Source organism: Hordeum vulgare, chromosome 4H, assembly GCF_904849725.1.
Source record: "Hordeum vulgare subsp. vulgare chromosome 4H, MorexV3_pseudomolecules_assembly, whole genome shotgun sequence".
NCBI lineage: Eukaryota > Viridiplantae > Streptophyta > Magnoliopsida > Poales > Poaceae > Hordeum > Hordeum vulgare.
The window spans coordinates 473,404,275-473,423,978 of NC_058521.1; the positions used below are offsets into that span (position 1 = coordinate 473,404,275).

The following is a 19,704-nucleotide window of genomic DNA, read 5'->3' on the forward strand; positions in this document are numbered from 1 at the left end:
AATTGTTTTCTAAGATGGAATGAAATTCATGGCTGATTTGCGATAATCCTATTATTTGGAAACCGGTCCTGACATGCGACCTTTTCCATCTTCGAATGGATATACTCATATTCTAGCTGGTGTTGATTACATTACTAAATGGTTAGAAGCTATTCCAACTAGTAGTGCTGATTATAACACCTCTATTAAAATGCCTAAAGATATTATCTTTCCGAGGTTTGGTGTCTCTAGATTCTTAATGACTGATGGTGGTTAACATTTTATTGATGGTGCTTTTCGTAAACTCCTAGCTAAATATGTGAATAACCATAGGATTGCATCCCCTTATCATCCTCAATCTAGTGGCCAAGTAGAGCTGAGCAATACTGAAATAAAATTCAGCTTGCAAAAGACTGTCAATAGATCCACGAAGAATTGGTCTAAGAAGCTAGAGGATGCTCTTTGGGCATATAGGACTGCTTATAAGAATCCTATGGGGATGTCCCCATACAAAATGGTCTCTAGGGAAGCTTGTCATTTGCGTCTTGAGCTAGAACATAAAGCTTATTGGGCAATTAAGGAACTTAACTATGATTTCAACCATGCCGATGAAAATAGGTTATTTGATATTACCTCATTAGATGAATGGAGAATGCAAGACTACAAAAGTGCTAAATTATTTAAAGAGAAAAATATGGCATGACAAGAGAACTCAAAAACGAGAATTCAGTGTAGGAGACCTAGTGCTTTTGTACAACTCTCATTTGAGATTCTTTTCAAGTAAACTTTAATCCTCCAAATGGGAAGGACCTATGTTGTTTAGGAGGTTTAGTGCTCCGGTGCCATAAATTTTAATAACTTCAATGGTAAAAACCCGAGAGTGGTGAATTGTCAAAGAATCAAATATCATATTTGTGGTGCACCCATTAATGAGGAGACTAATATCATCCAAATTATAACACCGAAAGAGTACATAAAGGAAGTTTTCCGGAACTCTCCATACACCTGAAAAAGGGTAGGTATGTGGTACGGTAAGTAAACCGAGTCCAAAAATTCCAAAAAAATAATTTCTCTCAGTTTTGGTATTTTAGAAAAAATACAAAAAAGTAGTCGAGGGCAGGCACAAGCCAATAGGGCGCCCCTGGCCACGTCGCGATGGCTTGTGGGGTTCTCATGTGCCTCCTGGACTCTGACTTCTTCCTGAGCACGTATTCTGTTCCAGAAAAAATCATTATATATACTCCCGGTTGTTTTGACTATTGCATCATGATATTTTCCCCTGTTCTTGTTTTGGGCTATTTTTTCTGACACATGTAGATCATCATGACTTCACCAAGCCCTTCCAAGGACAAGTTCTTCGAGAAGGTCATCAACCCCTACGTGTTGGAAGTGATGAGACACCCTCAAGCCATTGAGATGCATGAGGGGGTGCTTCACAGCCGGGATGATCAAGGTCCCAAGGAGGAGGGAAGCGAGAAGGCTAGGCTTGCAACAGTGGAATGAGAGATCTTCAAGTGCCAAGGGATGGTTGAACATGGCCTTAGTGCTAACCACTCCATGATCACAGACTTCATCCAAAATAAAACGCTGGACACCAAGAAAGTGGGGGAGGTTCTTTTCAAACTTCTAGTGCGAGTCGATCCGCTCCAAGATCAAGTCTATGAACGCCAAAGCCAAAACTGTGAGTATGAACCTAGGTTTCAGAGGATGAGCTTTACTACTCATTTTAGGACTCCCGAGACAAAGTTCTCTTATTATGATCTTGGAAGGTAGATCACACCTCGACCACACCAGCACCATCACCTGAGATGGATGCTTGATTACTTGGGTATGGGCACCACCCTTGGCTTGTTCCAAGCTTGGGGGAGGTGCCCCGGCATCGTATCGCCATCACTCCCATTATCATTACTATCTATTTTAGTCTGATCCTTAGTTATTTTTTGATTTAGAGAAATAAATTTCAGATTTGCTTTGCTTGGTATTTTTTGCTTTGAGTCCCATCTACCCTTGTAATCAAGTATGTGAGATATATAATAAAGATTAGTTGAGTCTTTGTGGTTTACCCATGGGCACATGTCATCATAGCATGTCAATAGAAAGAAAGAAATAGATCATATGATCATCCCATGAGAAGTAATGACTTCACATAGTAATTAGTATAAGTGATGAAGATTGTTAAAAATAAAAAACATAGCATTAGTCATGGTTACAATCTAAGCTATGTTTTTTATATAATATTATATTGGTCATCTTTTGTGATTGTGAGCCCTCATAAAATATTATATAATGATAACTGTTGACGTAGGACATGGAAGACAACAAAATGGTGATGGTATTTCACCTTCATATAGAAGTTATATGGTCTTGGATCCTTTAACACGTGATGCTTTCTTTAGACCTTTTGCTAGGCCAAAAACTTCACACTAAGTAGAGATACTACTTGTGCATCCATAACCTTGAAACCATGTTTCTTGCCATGAGAGTCCACCATACCTACCCTTGGATTGAGTAACATCCTTCAAGTAAGTTTTCATTGGTGCACCAAGCAATATAAAGTTGCTCCTAAATATGTATGCTCTTTTATTGCAAGGGAAAATAAACTTTGTACGATCTTGTGATGGCTAAGAAATAAAAGAGACAGACTGCATAATAAAGTTTGCTATCACAAGGGGCAATATAAAGTGACGTTCCTTTACACTAAGAGTTTGCACATTCAAAAACCTAAAAGAGAATGACAACGTCTCCTTCCCTCTGTGAAGGGCCTGTCTTTTATCTTTGAAGTTCACTCTTGTGCATGACTCATTAAATTCCTTCATCTTTCTATCTACTATTTCTATAGTGGCAAGCATCATGTGTTGATGAAAGATTCAGATTTATATATCCAAGTGAATTAGATTATCATGATTTCTTATTTTTGACATTATCCTTGAGGTAAATGAGTTGGGCGGTGAATAATTTAAGCCCCTATCATCCTATGTGTCCAACAAAAGCATGAGCTCCAAAAATATCACTTGAGTATGAGTAATCATAGAAGGATAAGATAATAGTTGAGTATGTGAACCTGCTAATAAGAAAGCTCTTACATAGACTCTCCTCTGAAATATGTTAAATTATGATTGTCCCATTGACTGAGAACATAGTTTGTTGATTTTCAACAAAAAATTATGCTTCATACTCCAATATTTGTGAATGGATTGTTACTTGTTTATGAGAAATTATAAGATAAAACAGTTGTTGTTATGCTAATATTCATGATTCTCTCATGATACTCTAATATGCCCTAGAGGCAATGATAAATAGTTATTATTATATTTCCTGTTTAAAGATAATCGTTTATTGTCCATGCCATAATTGTATTGAATGAAAACATAGATACATGTGTGGATACATAGACAAAACAATGTCCCTAGCAAGCCTCTAGTTGGCTAGAGAGTTGATCAAGGATGGTCAAGGTTTTCTGACTATGTGCAAGTGTTGTTGCTTGGTAACTGGATCACATCATTAGGAGAATCATGTGATGGACTAGACCCAAACTATGAACATAGCATATTGATCGTGTCATTTTATTGCTATTGTTTTCTGTGTGTCAAGTATTTTATTCCTATGACCATGAGATCATATAACTCACTAACACCGGAGGAATACCTTGTGTGCATCAAACGTCGCAACGTAACTGGGTGATTATGAAGGTGTTCTACAAGTATCTCCGAAGGTGTCCGTTGAGTTAGTATGGATCAAGACTAGGATTTGTCACTCCGCGTGACGGAGAGGTATCTCGGGGCCCACTCGGTAATACAACATCACACACAAGCCTTGCAAGCAATGTGACTAAGTATAAGTCATGGGATATTTTATTACGGAACGAGTAAAGAGACTTAAGGTTCTACATAGTTCTCGAACCCACAGGGTCTGCACACTTAAGGTTCGGCGATGTTTTAGTATAGTTGAGTTCTATGTGTGGTTACCAAATGTTGTTTGAAGTCCGGATGAGATCACAGACGTCACGAGGGTTTCCGGAATGGTCTAGAAACGAAGACTGATATATAGGATGGTTTCATTTGGTCATCGGAAAGTTTCGGGCAATTCCGGTAGTGTACCGGGAGTGACAAATGGGTTCCGGGAGTTCACCTTGAGGGGCCCACCCACCCGGGAGTGAGCCCAAGGCACTAGGGTGGCGCCAAAAGTCCTTAGTGGGTTGATGGAGTCAGTCGAAGGGGCCCATGGCGCCACATAAGAAAATACCAAAGGAAAAGAAAAAGGAAAGGGAAAGATGGAGGTGGGAAGGAAGAGGATGACTTCTCCTTCCCAAACCGAATTGGAGGAGGAGAAATCCTCCTCCCTGGCGGCCGGCGCACCCTTTAGGGCTTGTCCCTCAAGGCTAGCCCTCCCCCTCCCTCCTATATATAGTGGTGTTTTAGGGCTGATTTCAGACAACTTTTGCCACGTGCAACTCAACCCTAGACCACATAGTTCTACCTCTAGATCAGATTTCTGTGGAGCTCGGGCGGAGCCCTGCAGGAGTACATCATCACCACCACCGGAGCAGCGTAACGCTGCCGGAAAAATCATCCACTTCTCCGTCTTGCTTGCTGGATCAAGAGGGCCGAGATCATCGTCGAGCTGTACGTGTGCTGAACGCAGAGGTGCCGTCTGTTCGGCGCTAGATCGGAACGGATCGTGGGACGGATCGCGGGAGACAGTTCGAGGGACGTGAAGACGTTCCACTACATCAATAGCGTTTCTTATCGCTTCCTGTTGTGCGATCTACAAGGGTACGTAGATCCAAATCTAGGTCTTCGTGTGCGTAGGAAATTTTTTGTTTCCCATGCAACGTTCCCCAACATGTTGGTCCTCCAACACTCCTCTTCTCCTATATGGTGTGTTTTACCATAGAAAATATCAAGACATATCTTTCGAGGTGAAGCGCCGCCATCTTGATACGTCTCCAATGTATCTATAATTTATGAAGTATTGTGGTGTTTTCAGCACCAACTATTGTGGTGTTGTTTTTGTGCAGAAATAAAAGTTCTCGGAATGAGCTGAAAATTTATGGAGAATATTTTTGGAAAAAATAAAAAATACTTACGAAAGAATCAACCGGAGGGGGTCCACCACCTAGCCACAAGACAAGGGGGCGCCCCCTAGGGCGTGCCTCGTGTCTTGTGGTCCCCTCGGGCACCGCCTTGACGTGAGACCAATGCCAAAAATTCCTATAAATCAGGAAACCTCCAGAAAGAAACCTAGATCGGGAGTTCCGCCGCTGCAAGCCTCCAAAGCCATGAAAAACCAATCGAAAGCCGGTTCTCGCACCCTACCGGAGGGGGAAACCATCACCGGAGGCCATCTTCATTATCCCGTCGGTCTCCATGACAAGGAGGGAGTAGTTTACCCTCGGGGCTAAGGGTATGTACCTGTAGCTACGTGTTTGATCTCTCTCTCATGTTCTTTCGATGTCATGATCTTGATGTATCACGACCTTTATTAATATAGATGAATCATATGGAGTTTCCCCCGCTCCATGTTCTTGTGATGAATAGAGTTTTCCCTTTGAAGTTTTCTTCTCGGATTGAGTCTTTAAGGATTTTAGAACACTTGATGTATGTCTTGCAATGGCATATCTGTGGTGACAATGGGGTGTTCTGTTGATCCACTTGATGTATGTTTTGGTGGTCAACTTGTGGGTTGCGTGACCTTGGGAATCTATGCATAGGGGTTGGCACATGTTGTCGTCTTGACTCTCGGGTAGAAACTTTGGGTCACTCTTTGAAGTTATTTGTGTTGGATTGAACATGATGAATCTGAAATTGTGTGATGCATACCGTATAATCAAGCTCATGTGTACTTGTTGTGACATTGGAGTATCTAGGTGACATTAGGGTTTTGGTTGATGTGTATCTTAAGGTGTTATTTTAGTACGAACTCTTGGGCTGTTCGTGACACTTATAGGGATAGCTGATAAGATTGATCGGAAAAGATAACTTTGAGGTGGTTTCGTACCCTACAATAATTTCTTCATTTGTTCTCTGCTATTTGTGACTTTGGAGAGAACTCTTTGTCGCACGTGATGGATTTATATATGATTCAACTATGTTAGTATTGTTGGGAGAACTTGCACTAGTGAAAGTATGGACCCTAGGCCTTGTTTCCAAGTATTTATAAAACATTTTTCTCGCTGTTTGCTACTTATTACCTTGATGTTTTTATATTTGCAGATTACAAAAACCTATATCTACCATCCATATTACACTTTAATCACCATCTCTTTGCCGAACTAGTGCACCACAATTTACCATTATATTGGGTGTGTTGGGGACACAAGAGACTCTTTGTTATTTGATTGCAGGGTTGCGTGAGAGAAACCATCTTCATCCTATGCCTCCCACGGATTGATAAACCTTAGGTCATCCACTTGAGGGAAACTTGCTATTGTCCTACAAAACTCTGCGCTTGGAGGCCCAACACGAGTCTACAAGAAGAAGGTTGTGTAGTAGACATCAAGCTCTTTTTTGGCGCCTTTGTTGGAGAGGTGAGTGCTTGAAGGTATATCTTTATATTTTGCAATTAAATCTTTTAGTTTCTTGTTTTTCACTATTTTTTTTATAAAATATAACTACAAAAAATGGAATTGAGGTTGCCTCATATGCTTCATCTTTTCAATGTCTTTCGTGAAAATAATGGAAAGGAAAATTGTGCTCAAGTGTTAGAAGAAGAAGTTATTAAAATGTTTGGTACTAAATTTTGAGTGATGAGCATGATTACAATGTTGTTAGTATGAATTCATTGAATATCAATAGTACTAATGATGATTGCACTAGTCATGATAAAAATATTTCTTATAAGCATGTCAATTTTTGTGGAGTGCATAGAGTTTGTGAAGACATGCCTAAAAGGTTAGATAGATTTTGTAGGAGGCATAATTATTTATAAACTAAATGGTTGCAAGAGAGGCTATATGTTTGTGCTGAAAGACTTAATATTTATCGCCGTCCTTGTGAATTTTGCAATGAAAGTGGTCATTTTAATTTCCAATGTGGATTATTTCATGATGGAATTGTGTCAAAAAATTGTGATAACCTCATTACCCTTGAGCATCATAATGAACTTAGTCTATTTTTTGGGTATGAAGAAATGAAACATAAAACTAAGGATGTTCCAGCTTGGGTTCTCATGAAAATGATTGATATTGATCTAATGAAATCTGTATGTATTGCGTGGTAAATTGTATTGAGAGTCCTTATTTACCAATTACTTAAAGACAAGAAAACAAATAGAAGATTAAGAGAATACTAATAAAGGGACGAGGTTTCCCAATATCCTCCTATTTTTTCTTAGGATGAATCAGGTAACGAGGAGGAGGTTTTTATTCAACCAACCTCTTCAAAAAGAAGCTTGGAGGAATCAAAGAAACCCACACGTAATGCGGTGAAGAAGAAGAAAAGAAGGAAAAGTAAATGTAAAGACGTATCGCTCCCAAATAATGTTGCTCCCTTTATTGATAGGTCTCATGAGAATGAATCAAAAATAGTTGTGGAAGAGGATACACTTGAGGATGATTTTATTATTTCAATTGCTTGTTGTGATAATTATAATTGCGAAGATAAAGATACTTCTTATAATCTTGAAAATATTTATGGCACCAACTTGGAGACGATGATAATAATTGCTATACTATTTGTGGTATTCATACTATTAATGATGAGAGTGATTATGTTTATGATATACAAATCCACAAGCTTGGGGATCTATGTTTGATGAAAATGACATGTTTGAGAATTTATTTTCTGCAATTAATGTTTTTCCCAAGCTTGGGGATGCTATTCTTAATGAAGATGATCTTTTTATTCCCTCTACTTTGAATGATCACATTTGTTAAAATGATTGCATGCCTCCTACTTATGATAACTATTGTGATGATACTCATGAAATGAAAAAGAGTGATGATTACTATTATGATACTTGTCATAATTATGAATACCCTTTTATGAATATTAATCTTTTAATGTGTAACCAATTTGTAGTATTCAATTCTTTTATGATACTCCCACTATTAGTCATGAGAAGAAATTTTCTTGTGTGGAGAGTAGTAAAATTTCTATGCTTGTAGATCATGAAAAGAATGCTTTATGTGCTGGTTATATTATGAAATTACTTTATTATGCTACTAAAAATTATAATGAGGGGGGAACATATGCTTGTAGGAATTGCAATAATATCAAGTTTCCTCTCTATGTGTTCAAAGTTTTGAAGTTATGCTTGTTTTGCCTTCCTATGCTAGTTGATTCTTGCTCCCATAAATTTTTTGTTCAATAAATCCCCATGCATAGGAAATGGGTTAGACTTAAATGTGCTTGTCATGAGATTCATGATACTCTTTTGCATGTTATAATTATTATTCCTATGTGAGCATCATTTAAATCATCATGCCTAGCTAAAAGACTATAAAGAAAAGTGCTTGTTGGGAGACAACCCAACACTTTTACTTTATGTTTTTTGGCATTCACATGATTAAGCTACTATAGTAATCATGTTTTAAGCCTTCTATTTCAATAAAGTGCCAAGAAAAGCCTTTGGGATAGTGTGGATGATAGTTGACATGATTCTGTGCAAAAACACAAACATTTTCTCTCAGTACAGGAATTTTGTAAATTCACTGGAATGTACTTTTCATCTGAATTTTAAAAAAAATTATTTATATACAAATTTCATGGATTTTCCTAATTTGTTAGAATATTTAGATACATAGAATTATGGTTACACTACAGATCTTCACAGACTGTTCTGTTTTTGACAGATTCTGTTTTGCATGCATAGTTTGCTTGTTTTAGTGTTCCCATAGCTTATATTCAGTGATATAAATGATGGGACTAGTAGAATACACTAGGTATCATGTGGGAATAGTTATGAATCTTGTCTTGATAGTACCTTAGTGAATAATCATTATTTATTATACTAACCCATCTCACGAAGTTCCAGTTAAGTTTTGTGTGATTGATGTTTTCAAGTTTTGGGTGAGACACCGATATGAGGAGAATACGGAGTGACAAGAACCTAAGATTGGGGATGCACAAGTCACCCTCAAGGTAATATCCAAGGAAGAATCAAGTGCCTAAGCTTTGGGATGCCCCGGAAGGCATCCCCTCTTCCCTCTTCAACATTATAGGTATATCTTACTTGGAGATATATTTTTATTCGTCACATAATATGAGTTTTTCTTGGAGCGTCATTTTATTTTGTTGTTCTCTATTAGGTGTTATTTATAATATTGTTTTTCAATAAAAAATTCCAAGAATTGCATTAGGATGCTTGCATTGCATGCTTTGATTGGTGGTGTGTAAAAATAGAAACTGGTGGTGTAGTGTTTGAATTTTCATATTTTACTTGAAAGTGAAAAGTTTCTGAAATTTTTACACAGTGTTGTCATACAAATGTTATAGCATGTACTAAATTTTAATAATTGTTTGAGTTACAGAAGTACAGTGTTTTCATAAGTTGCTACAAACTGTTCTGTTTGGACAGATTGCAGTCATAGTTTTGTTATCTACTTATCCTATAGTTTCCATAGCATATATTGATAGATATAAATTGTGCAAATGAAAGTAAATAGTGGATGATGTTTGAAATTTTCATGCAACTTGTCCTGGCAGTACATAAAGAGTTGATTTATTATTATGTGCACTAACCTATCTCACAAGTTCTTTTCAAGTTTTGTGTCGATGAAGTTTTTGAGAGTAGGTGAAACCGGGATACGAGAGGATTGAACAAGAAACTCAAGATTGGGGATTCCCAAGGCACCACAAGTAAATATTTCAAGAACTCCTAAGCATCTAAGCTTGGGGATGCTACACATCCCACCTCTATTTGTCAACTATTGGTTAGCCTATGTTGAGCATAAATTATTATTCGTTCACATGATGCGTCCTATTCTTGGAGTGCTATATTTCTTTTGCATGTTGTTCAAATAAAATACTCAGATCTGAAAATCTTTATTAAGAGAGAGAGATATAAAGTTCTCACATAACTACTTAATTGTTTGACTACTCATTGATCTTCACTTATATGTTTTGGAGTAGTTTTGTCATTCACTTTCGTGCTTCACTTATATCCTATGAGTAAATGGTTGAATGAATTGAATATCATAAATCTGAAATTAAATATGCTTCATATACTTATCCCATGGGGAGTAATGACTTCAAACATAATAAGTATAGGTGGTAAAATTTATTGAAAGTTAGCGAACACCGCATCGGTCACTTGAACAATTCATGAAAGAATATTGAAGGAAGAGAGATTCCACATATAAATATACTATCTTGGACATCTTCTATGATTGTGAGATCATTAATTATTTTCAAACTTGAGTAAATTAGTTAAAATTAGACAAGGAAGACAACTTAATGAGTTATGTTTGGGTATATTTGTTTACAAGTTATATTGTTATGGATCCTCCAACATTTGGTTCTTGCTTCCACCTCATACTAGCCAAAACTTCCGGATCAAGTAGAAATACTACTTGTGCATCCAAACATGCTTAAACCAGTTTTGCCATGAGAGCCCACTATACCTACCTATGGATTGAGTAAGATCCTTCATGTAAATTGTCATAGGTGCAAAAAGAAATAAAAATTGCTCCTAAATATGTATGATCTTTTATTGTAAGGGAAAATAAGCATTGTACGAACTTGTAATGGTAAAGAAATAAAAGCGACGGACTGCATAATAAAGGTTGCTATCACAAAGGGCAATACAACGGGACGTTCCTTTGCATTAAGGGTTTGCACATCCAAAAACAAAAAACGCATGACAATCTCTGCTTCCCTCTCTGAAGGGACTATCTTTTACTTTCTAGTACTTACCTTTATGCAAGAGTCATGGTGATCTTCACCACTTCCTATAATTCGCCATTTTCTCTTCGCAAGCGTCATGTTTTGGGGAATGATCTGGACATATATATCCACATAAATATATTTGATCATGAATTATTATTGTTGACAATTATCTATATGATAAATAAGTTCAGAGGTGAAACATTAAGCCCCTATCTTTCTCTGTGTTCGATGGATGTTATTTGTTCCTAAAATATGCTTTGATTGTCAATAATCATGGAAGACTATATGATAGTTGAGTATGTGGAATTTGCTAAATCAAAGATCTTACATAGACCCTTCCTGAAAATAAGATGAAAAGCAATTGTTCGATGACTAGGATTATGGTTTGTTAGTTTTCAAGAAACTTTTTGGTCTATACTTTAACATGTGAATAGCTTGTTACTCGATCATGAGAAGTTTTATGCGATGAGCTACTATTTATGATTTATATTGATGATAGAAAAAATGATTGGAAGTATCATTGATCAAACTTGTGCACTTGGTAGCATTCACACTTCATAAATTATTTCTTTTATCATTTACCTACTCGAGGACGAGCGGGAATTAATCTTGGGGATGCTGATACGTCTCCAACGTATCTATAATTTATAAAGTATTCATGTCAGGTTTTCATTAATTGAATATGATTTTGGTATGATTTGATTAGAAATAACCCAGACTGACGCTGTTTTCAGCACAACTACCGTCGCGTTGTTTTTGTGCAGAAAGTTCTCAGAATGAGATGAAAATTTATGAAGAATATTTTTGGAAAATATAAAATAATAGTAGCGAAAGAATCAACCAGAGGGGTTCCACCACCTCGCCACAAGCCAGGGGCGCCCCCTAGGACGTGCTCCTCGGGGCACCGCCTTGATGTGAGACCGACGCCAAAAATTCCTATAAATCAAGAAACCTCCAAAAAGAAACCTAGATAGGGAGTTCCGCCGCTGCAAGCCTCCACAACCATGAAAAACCAATCAGGAGCCTGTTTTGGCACCCTGTCGGAGGGGCAAACCATCACCGGAGGCCATCTACATCATCTAGGTGGTCTCCATGACGAGGAGGGAGTAGTTCACCCTCGGTGCTGAGGGTATGTACCAGTAGCTATGTGTTTGATCTCTATCTCGTCTTCTTGAGATGGCACGATCTTGATGTATCACGAGCTTTATTAATATATATGAATCATATGGATTTTTTCCCTCCCTATTAAATCTTTTAGTTTCTTGTTTTTCACTAGTTTGGTTTTATAAAAGAAAACTACGAAAAATGGAATTGAGGTTGCCTCATATGCTTCATCTTTTCAATGTCTTTCATGTAAATGATGGAATGGAAAATTGTGCTCAAGTGTTAGAAGAAGAAGTTATTAAAATGTTTGGCACTAAATCTTTGAGTGATGAGCATGGTTAGTATGAATTCTTTGAATATCCATAGTACTAATGATGATTGCACTAGTCATGAGAAAAATATTTCTTATAAGCATGTCAATTTTTGTGTCGTGCATTGAGTTTGGGAAGACATGCCTAAAATGAAAGATATATTTCGTAAGAGGCATAAGTATTTAGAAACTAAATTGTTGCAAGAGAGGTTATATGTTTGTGGTGAAATACTTAATATTTCTCTCCGTCCTTGTGAACTTTGCAATGAAAGTGGTCATTTTAATTTCCAATGTGGATTATTTCGTGATAGAATTGTGTCCACAAATTGTCATAACCTCATTACCCTTGAGCATAATAATTGACTTAGTCTATTTTTGGGGTGTGAAGAAACGAAACATAAAACTAAGGATGTTCCAGCTTGGGTTCTCATGAAAATGATTGATTTTCATCTAAATGAAATCTATATGTATTGCATGGTAAATTGCATTGAGAATACTTATATTACCAATTACTTAAAGACAAGAAAACAAATAGAAGATGAATAAAATATTTACCTAATAATAAAGAGGCTATCTCTTCCGTCTGAAAACCCACCGTGGTGATTTTAAAAAAAGTCCTTGGTGTTTTCTAAAATTAACCAGCAATCCAATTGATAAGTGAAGCTGAATCGGTACGTGCGGGAGAAAAAATAAACACCAAGCCACCCACGCCCTTACCTCCCATCTCCAACGCCAGCGCGCCACCACCCCCTGCCACGGCGTCGTGCGTCGCCGGCCCCAACTCCTCCAATGCTCACCTCCGTCCCCGCGTGTCACCGCCCCAGATCCGGGGCTCCCCCGCGCGATGGCTGAGGCTCCGGCGGGCGAGCCGCTGGGAGAAGGAGGCGGAGAGCCGGCACTTCGCGGAGGAGGAGGAGAAGGCGGCGGCCGCCGCCGACGGGGACGGGGACATGGACAACAACGTCTACACCTCTGAGGACGAGGGCACAGAGAACTACGGCCGCGACGGCTACAACGTCGTCCGCCCCGGGGACAACTTCAAGCAGTGTACCTACGTCATGCAGCCCAACCTCGGTTAGGACCACTTCTCCACCGCCTGGCTCGCCTGGGACACCGCCCACTCCGTACGTGCGCACCACCCCCTCGCCTCACCGTGAAACCCCCTGTTAAAATCACCCCGCTGCCTCTAGGATTCGCGACAAGGATATGTAGGAAAGAAATATTGATCTGGATGCAGCTGTCTGCCTGCCCACCAACTGTTTGCTCTTTTGTCCCAGAACTCATATGCAGAACTGCTAAATCAATTTCTCATTATTACTGTTTTATCCGTCAATCCTATTGCACTGCACGAGAAATTTTGATGTTTTGTGCCTCTTGCCTAGAGGCTCAGGCTGCTTGTGTCCAGCATTTCTGAATCTTTTGGTTAGCTATGCAGAGGTATGTGGCCCTGAAGGTGCAGAAGAGTGCACAACACTACTCGGAGGCTGCCATGGATGAGATTAAGATCTTGAGGCAGATTGCTGACGGTGACCTTGAAGACTCCCGTTGTGTTGTTAAGCTTCTTGACCACTTCAAGCACACACGCCCCAATGGGAGCCATGTCTGCATGGTGTTTGAGTTTCTTGGTGATAACTTGCTCACCCTAATAAAGTACACGGACTATCGTGGCATTCCGCTTCCAATGGTTAAGGAGATATGCCGACATGTGCTCATTGGCCTTGACTACCTCCACCGCGAGCTTTCCATTATCCACACTGACCTGAAGCCCAAAAACATATTCCTCGTGTCCACTATTGACCCCTCAAACGATCCCCGGAAGTCAGGTGTGCCACTGGTGCCGCCTGCTGCAAGGGCCATCGAGCCACCTCCAAGGGCTCCTGCTCGACCATCAACGAGTAGTGACGTCACCAGGAACCAACAGAAGAAGATCCGGAAGAAAGCCAAACATGTAGTTGCTTCAACTTCAGAAGGCAATGGGGCAGTGGCATTCGCCGACATAGACGACTTAGATGATAAGGGAGATCTGCGTACAGCAAATGAGGGCAGTCCTAGCCAGGATTGGGACGGGAAGAGAGGAGGAGGGCATAGGCGGGGCAACAAAGGGACCAGGAATAGGATGGCGATGGAAGCTGAACTAGGCTGCAAGCTGGTTGACTTCGGAAATGCATGTTGGACGTACAAGCAGTTCACAAGTGATATCCAAACAAGGCAATACAGATGTCCTGAGGTCCTTCTGGGCTCCAAGTATTCTACATCTGTCGACCTGTGGTCCTTTGCATGCGTATGCTTTGAACTTGCCTCAGGAGATGTGCTCTTTGATCCGCATAGTGGAGATAACTTTGACAGGGATGAGGTAATTTTGTTAATTTCCTCACGTTGGTTTCGACTAAGAACATACTTTCAACATTATGGATCAGTACCCGGTTTATCACCTGGTAAATGATGTCCCCCATTTTAACTCAAGAAAGGTTCTCATCACAATCAATAGCTGACTCTTTGATACCTACATTCCATTCAAGCAAGAGATAACTGCGAAGGGTGGGCCTCACTTCTAGCTCGATGATATTGTTTTTCAAAGTTTTATTTCTTGCATTAGCGTGACTCAGTGACATGTGTATGGTCATGGTCGACTTCATCGCCTTGAGACTCACCATGTTCACCTGAACACAATAGCCACCATTGGCAAGGATCGAAAAGAGGATAATAATAAGTGACAACACGTTTTTCGTGTTCAAATAGAAAAATATATACCTAGGAACTGGGTCTTGAGCTACACTTATATATTGGTTAGGGGTGAGCAATGGTTTTTTCTCCCGTTGAACAAAATTTGCAGGTCTTAGTGTCACCTCATGATACTATTCATGCATTCTAATTCATCCATTTAACTTCATCATTTGTTCGACTCGTTTAATTACATCGTCACCCGTAGCAACGCACGGGCACATTTACTAGTACTAATAAAAGGGGAAGAGGTTTCCCAATATCCTCCTATTTTTTCTTATGATGAATCAGGTAACAAGGAGGATCTTTTTATTCAAATAACCTCTTCAAAAGAAGCTTCGAGGAATCAAATAAACCCACAAATAATGCGGTGAAGAATAAGAAAAGAAAGAAAAGTAAAGGTAAAGAGGCATCTCTCCCAAATAATGTTGCTCCCATTATTGATAGGCCTCATGAGAATAAATCAAAAATAGTTGTGGAAGATGATATACTTGAGGATGATTTTGTTATGCTTATTGCTTGTTGTGATAATTATAATTGGGAAAATAATGATACTTCTTATAATCTTGAAAATATTTATTGCACCAACTTGGAGGATGATGGTAATAATTTCTATACTATTTGTGCTATTCATACTATTAATGATGAGAGTGACTATGTTTACGATATACAAATCCACAATCTTTGAAGATTGATAGAAAAAGATAACTTTGAGGTGGTTTCGTACCCTACAATAATTTCTTCGTTTGTTCTCCGCTATTTGTGACTTTGGAGTGAACTCTTTGTCACACTGAGGGATTTATATATGATTCAACTATGTTAGTATTGTTGGGAGAACTTGCACTAGTGAAAGAATGGATCCTAGGCCTTGTTTCCAAGCATTTATACAACATTTTTCTTGCTGTTTACTATTTGTTAGCTTGCTGTTTTTATATTTTCAGATTACAAAAACCTATATCTACAATCCATATTACACTTTTATCACCATCTCTTCGCCGAACTAATGCACATATACAATTTACCATTGTATTGGGTGTGTTGGGGACACAAGAGATTCTGTTATTTGATTGCAGGGTTGCTTGAGAGAGACCATCTTCATCCTACGCCTCCCACGGATTGATAAACCTTAGGTCATACACTTGAGGGAAACTTGATATTATCCTAAAAAACTCTGCGCTTGGAGGCCCAACAAGAGTCTACAACAAGAAGGTTGTGTAGTAGACATCACGTCTCGAGGCTGAAACCTGGGTAGGGGCCCTTTTGCTCTCTAGCAGAGCAATTGTGCCGGAAGAATTCCTCTCTAGGAGGGGGAAATCAAAGCCATTTTCATTACCAATGCTTCCTCCTTCGTCGGAGGACCAATCCTCATCAACGTCTTCACGAGCACCACCTCATCTCCAATCCTAGTTCATCTGGCGTTTTCAATCTTTGTCTCAAAATCGTAGATTGGTACGTGTGGGTTGCTAGTTGTGTTAATTACATCTTGTAGTTGATGCTAGTTGGATTACTTGGTCAAAGACATTATATTTACATCCTTAATCACTATTATATACATCCGATGTTGAACATGTTGATGAGGTTTGAGTAGGTACATGGGAGAAGTCTTATAAGTAATAATGTCGGGGGACATGGGAGAAGTCTTATAAGTAATAATATAAAATTGGTATTCGTTCGATATTTTGATGATATGTATGTTGTCACCTTATTTAGTGGTGTCATGTGAATGTCGACTACATGACACTTCACGAGGTTATGGACCTAAGGGAATTCATTGTGGAGTAACTAGTAAATGATGGGTTGCGAGGTTGATAGAATCTTAAACCCCAGTTTATGCGTTGCTTCGTAAGGGGTTGATTTGGATCCACATGTTTCATGCTATGGTTAGATTTATCTTAATTCTTCTTTTGTAGTTGTGGATGCTTGCGAGAGGGGTTAATGATAAGCAGGTTATTAGTTAAAGTAAGAACAACACCTTAGCACCGGTCCGCCCACATATCAAATTATCAAAGTAGCGAACGCAAATCTACTCAATATGATGAACATGACTAGACACATACTCCCATGTGTCCTTGATGACCCACAAGCGTATGGGATCGCAGCAGTTTCGACGGTAGAGTGTTAGACCCAAATTTGTTGATTCGCCAAGACGGGAAGCGAAAGAATATTCTCAAGTATTAGCAGCAGAATGTGTCAGATTCAACCACACCTGAAAGATTAGTGTCTGCAAGCAAAGTATCAGTAGCAAAGTAGTATGATAGCAACGGTGCCAGAAACGATCTGTTGATGGCAGACTATTCCTAACTGTTGTATCAATGGCACCAGTAGGTTGCACGTGGACGGGAAATATTCTTCCCCAACAACGGTGTTGGAAAAGATCTTGCAACAAGTAACAACGAAGTAGCAAGGAACAGCAGTAGCAGCAAAGTGGCCCAATCCCTTTTGTAGCAAGGGACAAGCCTAAGCAAAGTAACATAGCAAGGACCAGTAGTAAAATACTCGTAGGCAGTGGATCGGTGATGGATGAGTGTGACGGATGTGATTCATCATGTAACAGCTATAACACGCAGAGATAAGTAACTAGCTCTCGTTCGTCAATCTAATGTAGGCATGTATTCAGTATGTAGTCATACGTGCTTAGGGAAAAGAACTGGCGTGACATCTACTGTCCATCCCTCCCATGGCAGCGGGGTCCGAATGGAAAGTATGGGATATTAAGGTTCTCCCTTTAATAAAGAACCGAACCAACGCATTAACATGCAGTGAATACATGAACTCCTCATACTATGGTTATCTCCGGGAGTGGTTCCGGCTATTGTAACTCCGGGGTTGCCGGGTCATAACACATAGTAGGTGACTACAACTTGCAAGATAGGATCTAAAACACACATATATTGGCGACAACATAACAGGTTCAGATCTGAAATCATGGCACTCGGGCCCTAGTGACAAGCATTAAGCATAGCCAAGTAGTAGCAACATCAATCTAGAACATAGTGGATACTAGGGATCAATCCCCGTCAAGAACTAACTCGATTACATGATAGATCTCATCCAACTCATCACCGTCCAGCAAGCCTACGATGAGATTACTCACGAACAATGAAGAGCATCATGGAATTGTGGATGGAGAAAGGTTGATGATGACGATGGCGACGAGTTCCCCTCTCCGGAGCCCGAAACGGACTCCAGATCTGCCCTCCAAATGAAGAACAGGATGTGGCGGCGCCTCCGTATCGAAAAACGTGATGAAACATTCTCTCTGATTTTTTTCCGGGCGAGACGGAAGATATAGAGCTGAGTTTGGGGGCAGTGGTGCCACGTGGGCCCCACAAGCCTGCACGACACGGCCTAGGGGGGTGGCCGCGGCCTGTGGGCTTGTGGCCCACTGGCACGCCCCCTCCGATGGATCTTTGTGCAGGTATTTTTATTTTATTCCATAACAAATATCCGTAAATTTTTAGGACATTCCGAGAACTTTTATTTCTGCACAAAAACAACACCATGGCAATTCTGCTGAAAACAGCGTCAGTCCAGGTTAGTTCCATTCAAATCATGCTAATTAGAGTCCAAAACATGGGCAAAAGAGTTCGGAAAAGTAGATACGACGGAGACGTATCAACTCCCCCAAGCTTAAAGCCTTGCCTGTCCTCAAGCAACTCAGTTGACAAACTGAAAGAGACAAAAGAAAAAACTTTGACGAACTCTGTTTGATCTTGTTGTTGCAACTATGTCTAACTCACAACCAGAATTTCAACAACATCACAAGCAAACCACATAAGAAAATGACATCTAGGTCTCACGGTAAACTCATATCAATGGCATAATCAGCTAGCGAGCAAATAATAATAAGCCTCAAATGTCAACACTTCAATCAAAACAACATGAAGCAGTACGAATAGATGGTATCTCGCTAGCTCTTTCTGAGACCGCAAAACATAAATGCAGAGCACCTTCAAATACCAAGGGCTGACTAAACATTGTAATTCAAGGCAATGAAGATCCAGTCATAGTCACACTCAACACAGTTAAAAGCAAAGTATAAAAATGACAGAGGTGCTTTTATAAAAGGAGGATGACTCAACAGGAACATAAATAGACAGGCCCTTCGCAGAGGGAAGCATTGATTTGCAGAGGTGCCACAACTCAAGCTTTGTAAACAGAGATAATAATTTTGGGTGGCATGCTTTCATTGTCAACGCAATGACTAAGAGTTCTCAACATCTTCCACAGTACACATGCTATAGGCGGTTCCCAAACAGAAAAGTAAAGTTTTGACTCCTCCACCACCAATCAATCACACTCCACGGCTAGCCGAATCCTCGGGTACCATCCATACCAACATCAATCATGGGGGAGTTTTGTTTGCAATTATCTTTTCGATTTGAGCATGGAACTGGGAATTCCAATTACCGACCCCTTTCTCGTGAATGATAGTGAATAAACACATATCGAGGATAACACGCCTAGCATGGAAGATACCAATAGCCCCCTATCACCACATGAGCGGTTCGGGCATGCAAAACAGATTATTTCTTGAAGGTTTAGAGAGTGGCACATGCAAATTTACTTGGAACGGCAGGTAGATACCGCATATAGGTAGGTATGGTGGACTCATATGGCACAACTTTGGGTTTATGGAAGGTGGATGCACAAGCAGTATTCCCGCTTAGTACAAGTGAAGGCTAGCAAAAGACTGGGAAGCGACCAACTAGAGAGCAACAACAGTCATCAAAATGCATTGAGATTAACTAACATTGAGTGCAA

At 39.6% G+C, this 19,704-nt stretch overlaps 1 pseudogene; it reads left to right on the top strand.

Moving 5' to 3' along the window:
* Window positions 1-13,063: 13,063 nt before the first annotated feature.
* On the top strand, window positions 13,064-14,662 carry LOC123450630 (annotated as a pseudogene).
* Window positions 14,663-19,704: the final 5,042 nt, after the last annotated feature.